The sequence below is a fragment of the Stomoxys calcitrans genome, chromosome 5 (genome assembly GCF_963082655.1).
Source record: "Stomoxys calcitrans chromosome 5, idStoCalc2.1, whole genome shotgun sequence".
NCBI lineage: Eukaryota > Metazoa > Arthropoda > Insecta > Diptera > Muscidae > Stomoxys > Stomoxys calcitrans.
Window position 1 is genome coordinate 3,947,611 of NC_081556.1, and position 15,201 is coordinate 3,962,811.

At 36.8% G+C, this 15,201-nt stretch overlaps 1 long non-coding RNA gene across 1 annotated transcript in view; it reads right to left on the bottom strand.

The window, feature by feature from the left end:
- Positions 1-10,883, bottom strand: part of LOC131998127 (uncharacterized) — a 49,349-nt gene extending 38,466 nt beyond the window's left edge. Inside the window, exon 1 of the long non-coding RNA XR_009398589.1 lies at positions 10,743-10,883. This is a non-coding gene — a long non-coding RNA (uncharacterized LOC131998127). The remainder of the gene's footprint in view (positions 1-10,742) is intronic.
- Between the last annotated feature and the right edge of the window lie 4,318 nt (positions 10,884-15,201).

The window sequence follows — 15,201 nt, forward strand, 5'->3', positions numbered from 1 at the left end:
GACCACCCACCCCCTTAACAATTTTTGTCTTCTACGCCCATGGTCACCCTAGAAATTGAATGTGAATTATGTTTGGTGTTCAATAAATTGCAAAAAAAAAAGAAAAGAAAAATGCTGCAAAAAAATGTTCTTATTGCTATTCAAAATAATGGGAAATGGCGATGACAGTGACAGAGAAGCATTAGAAGGGAGTTTAGGATTTTCATAGGACCGCAGGTGCCATAGGAATGTCGACAATTTTTATTATCAAATTAAATGGAGTGGCTGCTGTTTTCCACTTTGCATAGATTTCGTTTAGAGATTGCCTGGCATCTTTACATCTTCGGTGTGATAGTGGAAGATTGTTCCCGTTGTGTCCTTGTGCTCGAACGGCTATCCATAGCAAAGGCTAAGGTAGACAACAAGAAGAGCATGACACCGCTAAAAACACACACGCAAACAACCTTTCAAAGGGAGTAATTATTTCCGATTTGCCATCATTTATTTAAATCGTCTCGGTCACCGGGGAGGTATTAAAAATGTTAATTAAAATTTATGCAAAGCTGTAAAGTTAATAGTAGATTTGCAAAAAATCAACAAAATCTTTTACGAGACTTCATAAGTATGTAGAAATAATAGAAATGGAGCATCTAATAGGGATGGCTGCAACTGTTGGGTATAAAAAGTTTGCTCCAAACGATATCCTGTAGAGTATATGCATAAAGTTATAAAAAAGGAGTTCTTCAAGGACTTTAGTTGGTATACAAGAAAAAGTCTTTGGAAAAGGATTTGTTTCTAGATTTGAGCTCTTTGATTGCGCTATAAGAGAAAGGCTAAGACATGTATTCGAGTAAGATGTTCTACATACTGGAAAGACAATGCAGATTCTGTAATACAGAAGTGTAGCCAGTCAGAACCACCATTCCCACTGGGTGAACATGTCGTATATAATCATAATCATATGGTTAGGATTTTCCATTTTGTTATCCCAAACAAACTGAAATGTAGTGACTTTCAGGGGAGATTTTATACGTTTTAACTTTTCAGCTTAGTTGGTTGGTAGAAACCAGAAAGCACTTTTCTTTTTCTTGTTTCTGTAGCATCCTAATGGGCTAAATTGCCTTAGTCTGGCAGATTACACACTCCCCACATTCGTTAACCTTAACTTTCCTTCTAACTAGGGAAATCTTATCAGAGTTCAAGAAGTTTACTGCTTATATCAAATAATGTTTTAACTTAAGTAATACTGCCCCATAAAAATTTTAGTACATTTTTACAACTAATATAATAACAATAGTATTTTATAATTTAAATAAAATAATTTGCATCCCATTACCGAGCAACCCTTGTCTTTGTCCAATCAGATGCTCGTTATTAACATTTTTATGCAAATTTAAATATTTGAAATCAACGATTATGAGCATTTGTCCCTTCTCAGCATTAGTTCTGCAGTTCAAAAATCATTATCAAAGGTTATGCCACCCGCCCGCCAATGGCTTATATTGGCATTTAACAAAATAAACACAAAACTGAAAACATATGTTGCTAGAGCAGCTCTTTGGGCAACAATCCTTTGCATATTTTCCTATTATACAAACTAAAGATTGCTGTATGATTGCTTTGCCTAGAGAATCTCAAATAGCTGCTAAAAAGAAACTCTGACAAGCATAAGGTTCTAAATGGTTATGTGTTTTTCGTTATCGTTAACTTATTTTTGGTTTGTTTGCCATGCACACACACACACACACACACACATACTTACATATATTTACCAACAAATGTAGGATGCCATGAAAAATGTTATAAAATTTTTCCCCCTTTGGCAAAATCACATTCACAATCATAGGCGTTGGCGATGGCATGTTTAACCAAGTTAGAGAATAAATTTAAAAATATATCTCTCTATTGGTGGGTTGGAGCCGACGAAGAAGATGTGTAAATGTTTTAAGTCTCTTACATGTGTATGCATACATATTGTACTTCATGTGTGAATATGTGCGTTTGCATAATAAATTTTATATAAATTGTTCGATTTTATTTAACACTATGTAGTATGTAAGCAATATATTTAAACAATGTTGGCATTAAGATTGTATAAAAGTCTAATAACGGAAAAATTCATATTTAAATTTTCATATTTTAAATGAAGATTGAATATGTATAACATACTTTTAGGCTATCGACTATATGAGATATGGAGCTTATTCATAATATAGGTTAAACGAATGAGTAAAAAAAAACCCTAGAATAAAGCTGTCTTCGAAAAACTCTAGCTCGAATTAGGTATCCTTATGAAATTTGGATAGGCGTAAAGTAGACGAATGCAACTTTTTAAGGTTATCATGTCATAAAACGTCATGTTTTGGAGGGCACTAGGCTTGTCGAAAGTCCGCAATTTTTAATAACCAAAAAAAATTTAACCAAAAAATTTTTCACAAAATTCTTAGGAGGGAGATTTCTGGAAACCGTTTTAGTGTCGTGTTGCATATGATGGGTTCTACATTGAAAAAACAGTAAGGAAAGGCAAAGGTCGGGCGACTGTATAATACTCTACACCTATCCAATAAGTACAAAGTGGGAGCTATATTTAATTCTGAACAAATTTGATGGACCTCGACGGATGCTTTCAAATGGGTTATTAATCAATGCATATAAAAATTCAAGCAAATATGTTCAAACTGCAACACTATTGCAAATTACTCAAAAAATGACGAACATATGGGAGCTGTCTAAATCTGAACCGATTTCGACCAAACACTATAGATATTGTGGCAGTCATCAAGGAAAGCGTTGTGGAAAATTTTGGCAAGATTGGTCAATAAATGAGCTTGCAGTGGATCTAGAAGTGACAATCGAGCGATAAACATATATGGCCCCCAGGCTCAGTTCTTTCTTCTTCTCTTTTTATTATTTTCATCAACGATCTGTTTAGTCAGACGTAGAATCCGATCTACTCATTTGCGGATGACAGTAATCTCTGTCATTCGTAATCAATCGACTATAGGTCAAGACTTCGAGAGATTTAGAACAAGAAGCGGGTTATGGACGATACACTTTACCAGGATTTGCTTGCCATTTCTGAATGGCGCCGAATGAATCGAGTAGATTTTAATGCACGGAAGACTCAGTGCTGTTTGTTGTCACATTAACGATTCGCTGACCCATTACGATCATCTTTGTCTATTAACGGTGTAGATGTTGAGCAATCAGAAAATCAAGATGTTCTGGGCATGAAAATATAAAGTGATGTCCGTTGGGCTAAACATGTATCTGAAGTGTCGAAAAAAGCATTCAAGTGTTAAGGCTTCCTTAAACGGTTTAACATTTACTTCACTCCTTCTGATCTTCTCAACATCTATAGCAATTTCATAAGGCCGAAAATGGAGTACTCACATTTATAGATTGGAGCTACAAAATCATTCCTGGAGCTAATGGACTGTGTACAGAGGAGAGCGAATGCATTGATTGGGGACAGTAGGGTATCCAACTCTATTGCCCCCCTTGAACATCGTCGCAATGTGGGTTGTTTGACGCTGTTCTATCGATACTTTCATAATGTGTGTTCGTCTGATATTCGTCTTTTTCTTCCTGATGTAAGGATGTTTGTCAGGGACTTTAGACATTCCAGGAACTTACACCCGTTTGTAATTGATTGGACCGGACAATGCATTATAGAGAGAATTCTTTTTTCGCTCGAACCGTTCGTATGTTGACTCGACTTCCGGCTAATGTTTTTCCCACCCACTATGACATCCAGTGATTTAAGACGAATGTCAATAAATGTCATTCTCTTTCAATGCGTTAATTGAAGCAGGGTATACAGACAAGCCATGAGCTTTAACATAGCCCCACAAAAAAAAGTCTAACGGCGTCAAATCGCATGATTTATGCGGCCAATAGGCCGGTGCCGAACGTGAGATAAAATGTTCACCAAACTTGACTCTCCATAAGCCAATTGTAACGCATGCTGTGTGGCATGTGGCACGATCATGTTGAAACCACATGTCATGCAAGTCAAGCTCTTGCATTTTGGACCAAAAAAGTTGGATATCATCTCACGGTAGCGTTCACCACTCACAGTAACGTTACGATTAGCAGCATCTTTGAAGAAGTACGGTCCAATGATGTCACCAGCCCATAAACCGCACCAAAGAGTGACTTTTCTGGAAGCATTGGTAGCTCTTGAGCCAAAATTGAGCTTCGTCCATAAAATAGAAGAAGCGCGCGGTGAACTTTCTTACGAGAGCACGCATTTTGATAATAAAATTCAATAATTTGCAAGCGTTGTTCGTTTGTAAGACGATTCATGGTTAAATAATAGACCAAACTGAAGAAGTTTGACAATGAAACAAAACACAAAACGTGCGTGAGCTGTTTAAACCAGTGTTGCCAAAAAGATAGTAGTTAAAAACCCATCTTTTAAGCCAATTTAGCCATGTGCGTCCGTCTGTCAGTTGGCATATGCTTGACATTGGTAGCTCTTCAGCCAAACTACATCTTATCTGTGTAGATCGGTTGGAATTTTCAGGCCTAATCGGTCCATGTTTTGATAATGCTGCCATATAAGCCAGTTTTCCGATTTGACTTCTTGAACCTCTAGGGGGCGTAGTTATTATACTATTTAGCTGAAAATTTGTACGTGGTGTTTTGATATAACTTCCGACAACTGTAAGAAGTAAGTTTCACATCGGTTAAAACCTGATATAGCTGCCTATATGGCAGCTATATCACACACAACCGATCTCCCAATTAGAATTTTTGATATTTTTCTTATTCGTTATGGCTGAAATTTTGCACTGTCGCACAGTGGGATGGGAAAAAATAAATGGCAATAAGTCTGCCATTTTGGAACGGATAGAGATATCTTTAAATCAGTTAACAAATGTGACATCGGTTCAGAAATGCTTTCACAAGCAACAAAATAAGAGACCAGCCTCTGCGAAAATTTCAAAAAAAAAATTGTTAGTTAAATTTCTTGGACACTATAAAAGATGCGCCGCACATTTAGGCCTGTTTTTTGGAGGGCAAAAAAACTTTGAAAATCGGAACAAAAATAAGCTTTTGACACGCAGGTGTGTTGTACTTATATCGTATTTCTTGCGAAAACACCTCATTGATATAAATACTACATAACCCACGCTCGACAATCCTGTCCGCTAGCTGTTACTTTCTTGAAGACAAATTTACTCATATACGATTTGAGATATAGTGTTCCCGACTACAGTTTTATTCGCTAGAATAAAAAAGGAAATACGTTTTTAAGGGCTTTAAGATATTCATTTTGTTATCCATAGTAAAACAAATAACTCAGGAAATGCCATCAAAATGTGATTGCTAGACTCAATGTAATTAAGAAATAAAAAATGAAGATTTACTTCTTAACATTCTACCAATAAAAATGTGATATTCTGTGATGGAATCAGCATTTGGGCATTGTTTAGTCTGGGTCTACTACCAGCCCTATCCCATTGTTAGGAATTTCATTGTTTACTTTTAGTTAAGCAGCAGTGGGCAGCATTATGCCATAGGCCTTGTAAATATTTTTCTATGTCTTTGCTGTTTTACGGCTTCCACGGTTTTATTGGCAATTTAATTGTTTGCATTGAAAATGCTTCCTTGCCAACTTGCCAAGGAAGTTCTAACAAACGAAATCTGCTTAAGAAACATAAATCAATTTTCTTTTGTCTTAAGTCTTCTTTAGTTGTGTGCCATGCTGCAGTTTTTTACCATCTTCTTTACCGCTACCACCTCCACCACCTTCATCATACTCATCTTTCCTTGGTAATTTAAGGAAACAATAAACAATTCATGGCATTATGGCCAAGAAAGTTGTGGTCGTGTAGTGCGTCAAAGATAAGACAAATGGGTACACATAGAAAAAACTGCTTGATTTTATATGTTTAATACCGGTTTCACAGAATTGAAAATTTGCTTTCAAATTTAAAAAAAAGTGAGAGCATATATAATATTTTACAAAAATCAGGGAAGGAAGATATTTAATGTGTGACCCAAAAAATATGTTTCTTTAACAGTTTCCTTTTTTTACAGTGTATTTTTTCAAAAAAGCGCTTGCTTGAAAATATTCCTTTTCTAGCGTTTGAAGCTTTATGTACGGTTGTGTTAAGTGTCTCTCGTTCACTATTCCATTACATTCTGTTTATATTATGACCAAAGTAGGATAACAACTTCCGACTAGATTCTGTTATAAAACAAACACCAACACAAAGACATCCAACGCAATAACAAAAAATATGAAATATCAAAACATAAACAGAAGAGAGCTTAAGACAAACAAAGGATTGAAATTAATACAAGAATAGAATGGCATAGACAAATATAAATAGCATTTATGTTATGTATTCCACCACCACCACCACCAACAACACCACCACCAAACACCAAAAAAACAACCACATAGAAAGGAAACTAGAACCTTCTAAAGCAAAACCAACACTTACACCGTTCACTCCCACACACATTCGCAGGGCTGTAGCAACAAGTTATGCTGGCTGGCTGATGACCAATACAAAGAAGGTAAGCAACCTAATGATGATGTAAAAATAGATTTTCTTTGCCACTTGGAGTGAGAGTAGAGAGTCCGAACTTCAATAACTCCGTTTACAATGAAAATTACTTTATAATGAATGTTATGGGCCTTAAGCCGGCTATAACTGGTCGTAACAATCATAATATGGAAAATGAAAAGGAAATTGAATTGAATAAACTAGTAAACTAAGACACACAAAGTGCAGTAGTAGGATTTCAGTAAATAGGGTTTTCATTATTGAAAATAAAATAGAATAAAATAATAATATAGAATGTAGAAAAAAAAAACAAGTAAAAGCGCGCTAAGTTCGGCCGGGCCGAATATTATATACCCTCCACAATGGATATGGATGGATGCATAGCCGTTGTACAAAATTCCAGCCAAATCGGATAATAATTGCGCCCTCTAGAGGCTCAAGAAATCAAGATTCAAGATCGGTTTATATGGTAGCTGTATCAGGTTTTGGACCAATTTGAACCATATTTGGCACATTTGTTTATAGTCATAACAAAACACTTCATGCAAAATTACAGCCAAATTAAATAATTATTGCGCCCTCTAGAGGTTCAAGAAGTCTAGATCCCAGATCGATTTATATGGCAGCTATATCAGGTTTTGGACCGATATCAGGTTTTGGACCATATATGGCACATGAGTTGAAAGTCAGAACAAAACACTTCATGCAAAATTTCAGCCAAATTGGATATTTATTGCGCCCTCTAGAGGCTCAAGAAGTCTAGATCCCAGATCGATTTATATGGCAGCTATATCAGGTTTTGGACCCATATCAGGTTTAGGACCATATTTGGCACATGTGTTGAAAGTCAGAACAAAACACTTCATGCAAAATTTCAGCCAAATTGGATATTTATTGCACCCTCTAGAGGTTCAAGAATTCAAGATCCCAGATGGGTTAATATGACAGCTGTATCAGGTTATAGACCGAATGGACCCATACTTAGCACAGTTGTTGGCAATCATAATAAAACACCTTACCCAAATTTTAGCCAAATCGGGTAAGTATTGCGCCTTCTAGTGCTCTTCAAGAATTCAAGATCCAAGATTGACTTATATTGCAGCTACATGAAAACATGGACCGATATGGCCCATTTACAATCCCAATTGACCTATACAAATAGGAAGTATTTTTGAAAATTTTCGAGCGGCTAGCTTTACTCCTTTGGAAGTTAGAGTGCTTTCAACGGACAGACGGACGGACATGAATAGATCGACTTCAAATGTACCGACTAGCCAATCCGTTAAGAAAGACTAGAATATTTATCGCTTAGTTTAAAACAACAACAACCCAACTAAAAAACAACAAGGCTGCAGGAGCCGATCGATTGTCCGATGAACTATTTTAGTTTGAGTCGATATGGTGATAGTGACGAAAAAGCTATCTGGTTAGGCGGTATATTGGTATGAAATATTGGATTAAATCAAAATAAAATCGAGCCAATTGAACTGCAAAGAAGCAACAGGAGCCGATGGTTAGTCAATTCAGCAGTTTAATATGAAATGGACTTATTGATAGTGGCGAAAGATATTCCGCTCATCCAATTCATGATATTGGCATTAAGTATTAATCGCTTAGCTTGGATGAACTCTTATCTATAATACCCCAACTGAATGAATAATACGACAGCAGAAACCGATGGGTTGCCAGATCAACTATTTAAGCAATTTAGCCAATTCGAGACGATTAAATGGAATATTAAACGCCTAGCATGAATGAATTCAAAATTACAATAACCCAAAAAAAAAAAAAAAAAAAAAACAAAACAATAGGAGCCAATGGAAAATGACCAGGTGGTGAAAAAATTACCTCTAAGTTAATCTGTGATGATATGATGACGTATTATTCGCCTAACTATGATGGAGCAAAAATTGTAGTAGTCCTTTTACAAAGAAAAGAGCTAAAGGAGTCGAGGGATTGTAAGGTGAACACACATGTCATAGATCGATTGCCAGGTAAACTAAGGTGGACAACAGTTTGTATAAACTATGGGAATTCTATTGATCACATTGTGTAGCAGTCATAACTTGATTGGGAGTTATGACGAGATTATTTCAATCTGTGACATTGCGGCCACCCTAGCGCAGAGGTTAGCATGTCCGCCTATGACGCTGAACGCCTGGGTTCGAATCCTGGCGAAAGAATCCGGAAACTTTTGGTTATCCCCTCCTTATGCTGCCGCCATTTGTGAGGTACTATGCCATTTGAAAAAATGGTATGGCAGCCATGTAAAAACTTCCCTACAGAGAGTTGTCGCACTGCGGCACATCGTTCGGACTCGGCTATAAAAAGGAGGCCCTTATCATTGAGCTTAAACTGGAATCGGGCGGCACTTCTTGATATGTGAGAAGTTTGCCCCTGTTACTTAGTGAAATGTTCATGGGCAACATTTCATTGATATTCAGTTGGATGTATTATGGTGGCTGAGTTTTACCTAAAGCTCGTTGGAAGAGGGGAAATTTAGTCTAGTTTTGCATAACACTGGAATGAAACACTACACTGAAAAGGTAAAATAGAAAGAGCATGTTAAAATAGACAACTTAAATATCGGCGTTGTGAAAGCCTGCATGGCAACAAGGTAACCTAACAAAGGGGGGTAAATTTTCACTTTTGGATATTGGTTTGAATTTTTGACATGTGATTTTTGTAATCGTTGCATTTTAGATATAAGGATCCTTCGGCAGTTTTACTAAAATACTGCAAAGAAAATTTTTGTGGAACATTTCAAAGCCTGATAAGGCGCATTGAAGTATTTTTAGTTAATTTTTCATAAAAGGTGGAAATACTCCCCTATATTGGGATTAAAATGTTCTACAACAAGTAAAAGCGTGTTAAGTTCGGCTGGTTCGAACCTTATATACCCTCCGCCATGGATCGCATTTGTCAAGTTCTTTGGACGGTTTCTCTTTATAGGCAGAAACTAAAAAAAGGATAATAACAAGAAATGCCCATGGATTTTTTATATGCTTCGATAAGAATTGCGCCGTTTAGGGGCTCAAGAAGTATATTCCGGAGATCGGTTTATATGGGAGCTATATCAGGTTTTGGGCCGATTAGAACCTCATGCAATGTTTCAGCTAAATTGGATAAGAATTGCGCCCCCAAGTGGCTTAAGAAATATACTCGGGAGATCGGTTTATATGGGAGCCACATCAAGGTTTGAACCTGTTAGAACCATATCAAATACATCTCTTGGAGGTTATAGGTAAGCTTCTCTTGCACTATTTCAGCCAAATCGGATAAGAATTGGATCCTCTGTAGGCTAAAGAAGTATATTCGGGAGACCGGTTTATAGGGGAGATATATCAGGCTTTGAATCGATTGAACCCATAACTGGCACATCAATTGGAAGTCATAGAAAAAGCCATCGTGCAAAATTTCAGCCGAATCGTATAAGAATTGCATTCTCTAGTGGCTCAAGAAGTATATTAGGGTTTATATGGGAGCTAAACCTAAATTCAAACCCTGATATAGCTCCCATAGAAGCTATATCAGGGTTTGAACCAAGTGAAAACATACTTTGTACATCTGTTGGAGGTCATAGGCACACTCATTGTGAAAAATTTAAGCCTAATCGGATAAGAATTGCACCCTCTAGTGACTCAAGAAGTATATTCGGGAGATCGGTTTATAGGGGAGCTATATCAGTCTTTGAATCGATTGGCACATCATAATCAATTGGCACACCATAATTGGCACATCAATTGGAAGTTATAGGAAAAGCCATCGTGCAAAATTTCAGCCGAATCGTATAAGAATTGCATTCTCTAGTGGCTCAAGAAGTATATTAGGATTTATATGGGAGCTAAAGCTAAATGTGGACCGATTTGGCCCATTTAGAATCCCAACCGAACTTCATTAAAAGGAAACAATTTTGAGCGCCTAGCTCTACTTTTTCGAAGTTTGCGTGCTTTCAACAGACGGACGGACGGATGGATGTGACTAAATTGACTTAAAGTGTAACAACAATTAAAAATACATACACTTTATGGGGTCTTAGTCGAATATTTCGAGGTGTCACAAATGGAATGGCGAAATTGATACACCCCCATCCTATGGTGGAGGATATAAAAGTGCTAGCTTGAAAATTTCAACAGATATCACTTATATGTATTTGTATATGTTGATTTGTCTCGTCTAAGTTTAAATACTTTGATTTATATTTGTGGTTTAAAACTTATACTATGGCTTAATTCCTACCTTTGTTCATCATGCCGTAACTATTTCCTTTCTGTGTCTTTCTAGCAACTTGCCGCTAGGGACTTTTTTGCAGCGCAAATTTCTTGGTCCCAAACTTCAAAATATTCACTTTTAGACTCTGGTCTATGAGGCTTTGTTTTATAGATTCCTGGAAATATAAATAATAAAAATCACGATTATGGTTTATGCTGCAAATTCAATTTACACTTCTAACTGATTAAGTAAGTAACGATTAAATGAAAATGTTAATATATATTTTATCTTTGAAGTTAAACCCCCACATGTTTCATGATACACAAGTTGCACCATTTATAACATTTAACACTTTGACCTTTCCCCGCTTTGTCTCGGAAGAAAGAAAATTAAAAAAAAGGAACAAGAATACCACAAGGCAATTCTCATTGCCATCTTGGCATTACACAGGCAATCTTGGTAAGTGCATGTGTTATTACTAGTTTCCTGGTGTCCGTCAACATGATTTCTTGAGTACGCTAGAGTGGAGTGGATGACATTAGTTAGCTGTTTGAAATTGCTCCAACTTGTTTTGCTGTATGCCATGCATGTCAAAAGGTTTTCTATGTTTGGATAAACCCCATAAAAGTTCGAACAAGAAAATTTTTGCAATACAAGCAAACAAATATCATCACACACACACGCAGAGACAAACACACGAAGCCAGCAGCAACAGAACAGTCACGTTCATGACACACAGCATACATTTCTGAAGTATGTTCATTTCTTTGTCACTTCCGTTTCCGTTCAAACACACACACACACACACACATACACATGAGCAAAGCAAAGGAGGCCACAATACAATGTCATGCTAGGCAATGTCTAAGGCATGGGTTCCAGTAGCTGCCGCTGCCACCGTTGCTGTGCATCTGTGATAAAATGAGTTTGTAGGTCTAACACATTTGGTATGTGCGTGTTTGTTTTCATATTAAACCGACTTCTAGACGTTTGTGTTTAACCAAATCAGTCAAGAATGACCCAAAGTGTTGCTAATGAGCGCACATGAATTGGGTATAGAATATGCCAACATACAGGCTTCACATAGCCATCCAACATCAACATTGAAGTCAAACTTTTCGTTTACATATGCCCTATTGACCCTGGAATGTGAGTTGAATATAAAGACAAATTTAAATTAAGTGTTCGTCATTTGTATGTTAGATGTCTTGCTGTTGAAGTTCTCCACCAATTGTTGTTCTTAGACCTGTCAGGTGGGGTAAATTTATGTTGGCCTCATTGCAAAATTTATGTTTGGCATGTGAAATGACATCAAACTGCACGCCAATCAATCAAATAGAAGCAACTGCCTTAAGGCAGCGTTCATTCCACAATTTCCAGAGAAACTTGTTATGGCAGATCATGTGGCAAAATCAACAACATCCAACAGGTTCAAGCTGCTCCTCCTACAAAAATTCACTTTCAATGCCCAGCTGCAAAACGAAACAAAGTTAATGAATTTCGTTTGGTTTGTCTTAGGGTTGTTGCCAAAATTTACTTCGTTAGCCATTGCAAGGTAAGTTGATTGTAGATGGCTATACTAACTTCCGGCATTTAATGGGATACGTTTTGCTACTCTATAATAAAACAATGATGGTTCGAGGAAAATGGGGCAAAGTTTTAGGACCAGTTCAATTGTTATGAACACAATACAGTCGTTTAAAATAAAGCTATCGAGCTAAAACTTGTATTGATGAAATTTCTTTCATAGGCAGTTTAAGTTCGTAGATGGGAGTATAATTTTTGATTCTTTGTAACCCTTGGTGAGTAGCGGAGCATTATCTAAAAGACCTTTCGCTCTATAGAAAGCAACACTGCATTGAGCTTACATACTCTCCCTCCCCAAATTGCATTTAATCGAGACTTGCCTAATAGCCACAATGGAAATCGAAATCTCTAAATAAAAGAAGTAAAAGGGCATTAAGTTTGGCAGGGTCGAACTTTGGATACCCACCACCTTGGGTATATATGTAAACAACCTTTTGTCATAATCCATTGAAAAATGCATTATTTATACACCCATAGCAGCTATATCGAATTATGGTCCGATTTCGCCCAAATTTAGCTCGGGCATTGAGTGGTCTAATAAATAAAAGTCACTGTTCAATTTTAGTTCAATATTGGTCTTGGACGACTACGGATAATAAATGCGCCTTTTATGGGACCAAGAATTTAAATCGAGAAATCGGTCTATATGGTAGTTATATCCAAATCTGGACCGATCTGGGCCAAATTGAAAAAAAGATTCCGAAGGGCACAATTCAATATACCAAATTTCAGTGACATCGGATAATAAATGCGCCTTTTATGGGACCAAGTCCTTAAATCGAAAGATTGCTATATATGGCAGCTATATCCAAATCTGAACCGATCTGGGCCAAATTGAAGATGGATGTCTTGTAGCCTAATAGATATCCATCGGATACTGCAGCCACGTTTTTCTTCAGAATGGATTATAAATATTATCCTAATTACTTGTACACTAAACACCTGAAAATATTGACCTAAGATCTTATAAAGTACATATATTTTTTCTCGATCATCTTGACATTCTGGGCCAATGTGGCCATGTCCGTCCCTCTGTCGAAATCATGAAAGCATTCGAAAGAATAAAGATATTCGCTTGAAATTTTCCACAGACACATCTTATGGATGTAGGTCGTTGTGGACTGCAAATGGCCTATATCGGTTCAGATTTGGATATATCTCCCATATAAACCGAACCACAGTTATTATTTCTTGAGCCTTTTGAGACCTCGATTTTCATTGGATTTGGATGAAATTTTGCACAACGACTTGTATTCCGACTTCTAACCTCAGGTTCGAATATGATCTGAATCGGTCAAACTGATATACCACATAGAAACCGATAACCGGGTTTGAATTCTTGAGCTGCCAATGGCTTCAATTTTCATTCGGGTTTCAGGCTTTTTCACTTGATTTGGCTGAAGCTTCACAAATCTTCATTGTATTTGGCCGAAATTTTGCACAACGACTTGTATTCTGAATTCCAACATCATTGTCGTCTTTGATCTGAATCCGTCAAACTGTTATACCCCCATAGTAACCGATACCCGGATTTGACTTCTTTAGCTGCTAGAGGCTTCAATTTTCATTCGGTTTTCAGGCTTTTTTACTTGATTTGGCTGTAGTTTGATACAAAAACATCGGCTATAACTTCCAGCATCTTTGTCAAGTATGATCTGAACCGGTCTATATACGGATATAGGCCCTTAAATATCCATCTCCCGTTATTACTAACTTAGACCATAGCAGCCGCAATCAAGTCGCGATTTGATTGTTATAAAATAACTCATATATGATGACGCACAATGGGATAGAAACGAAAAAAGCTGGTAAAAATTTATCATTTGAGAACGTTAGATTAAATTGTTAAAGTTAGGGTGTTATTGAGACCATATGCAAATTATCAAGGCGCTAGTTGGTCCAGACGCCTCTTGGGTACACAAGATTCGGCCGTCGTTTAGCACGTTTTAAATTGTTGCAGTTATGTTATTACAATTTTCACTTGATATAAGCAAGGAGGTTTACATTCCATTCCTAATTCCATTACATTGGCTATGCGGTAGCTTTTTCCCAACATAGACATTCCGTTTTAAATATTTCAACCGGCAATCCATCGGCTCTTGTAGCCTTGATTTACATCCACTGCGTTATAAAATTTATCCAAATTGGCAAGGCGGTATCTTTTTAACCACCATTACATTGAGTTTTCATCTTAAGCAGTTCATCTGACGTGGACTAAACCAAAATTTTGGCGCATAATTTACTCCACACATAAAAAGAAAAAAAAATTTTTATAACTATTATCGATGAGCCCTATCATTATTTCACATTAAATGCTCAAATCTATTTTAGATTATTTTCCCACAAGAAAATATGGACTTAGCCTGATTGCTCATACTAAGGAGACGGCGACCATGTTTGTCTGTGGTCAGCAATTTTGGTTTAATCAGCAAAATAGATGTTATATTGTAATATGATTTAATAAATCTATTCCCTGGGCCATTTGTTGGAATACTCACAAATAACCCTCATTTTGGGCCATTTGAGTTGAGTGCTATCAGCGAGGGCGCAAAAGGCCACCTATACATATATGTGTGACTTCCCTATAGGGTAAATACAGTGGTAGGCTGGCCGCAAATTGTCGAGTAATAACACTTTCCTTTTGACTTAAATGTATTTATAGGGAGATTCGTTTTCTCTTCCACTTCCACTTCCCCTTCCCTTACCCTCACTCGTACACATTTTATGGTTGTTCCTAAAATAAAGTTAAGGAAGATGATATTTCGGTCACGTCTCTTAAGAGTATAGGATACGCTTGCTTTTTTTTTGGGCTGATTCATCTTTAGCACATTGTGTTTGTGTTTTGAAGCTAGACCAAATATGTGTAGGTGATGACTTAAACATATCACTGATTGTGATG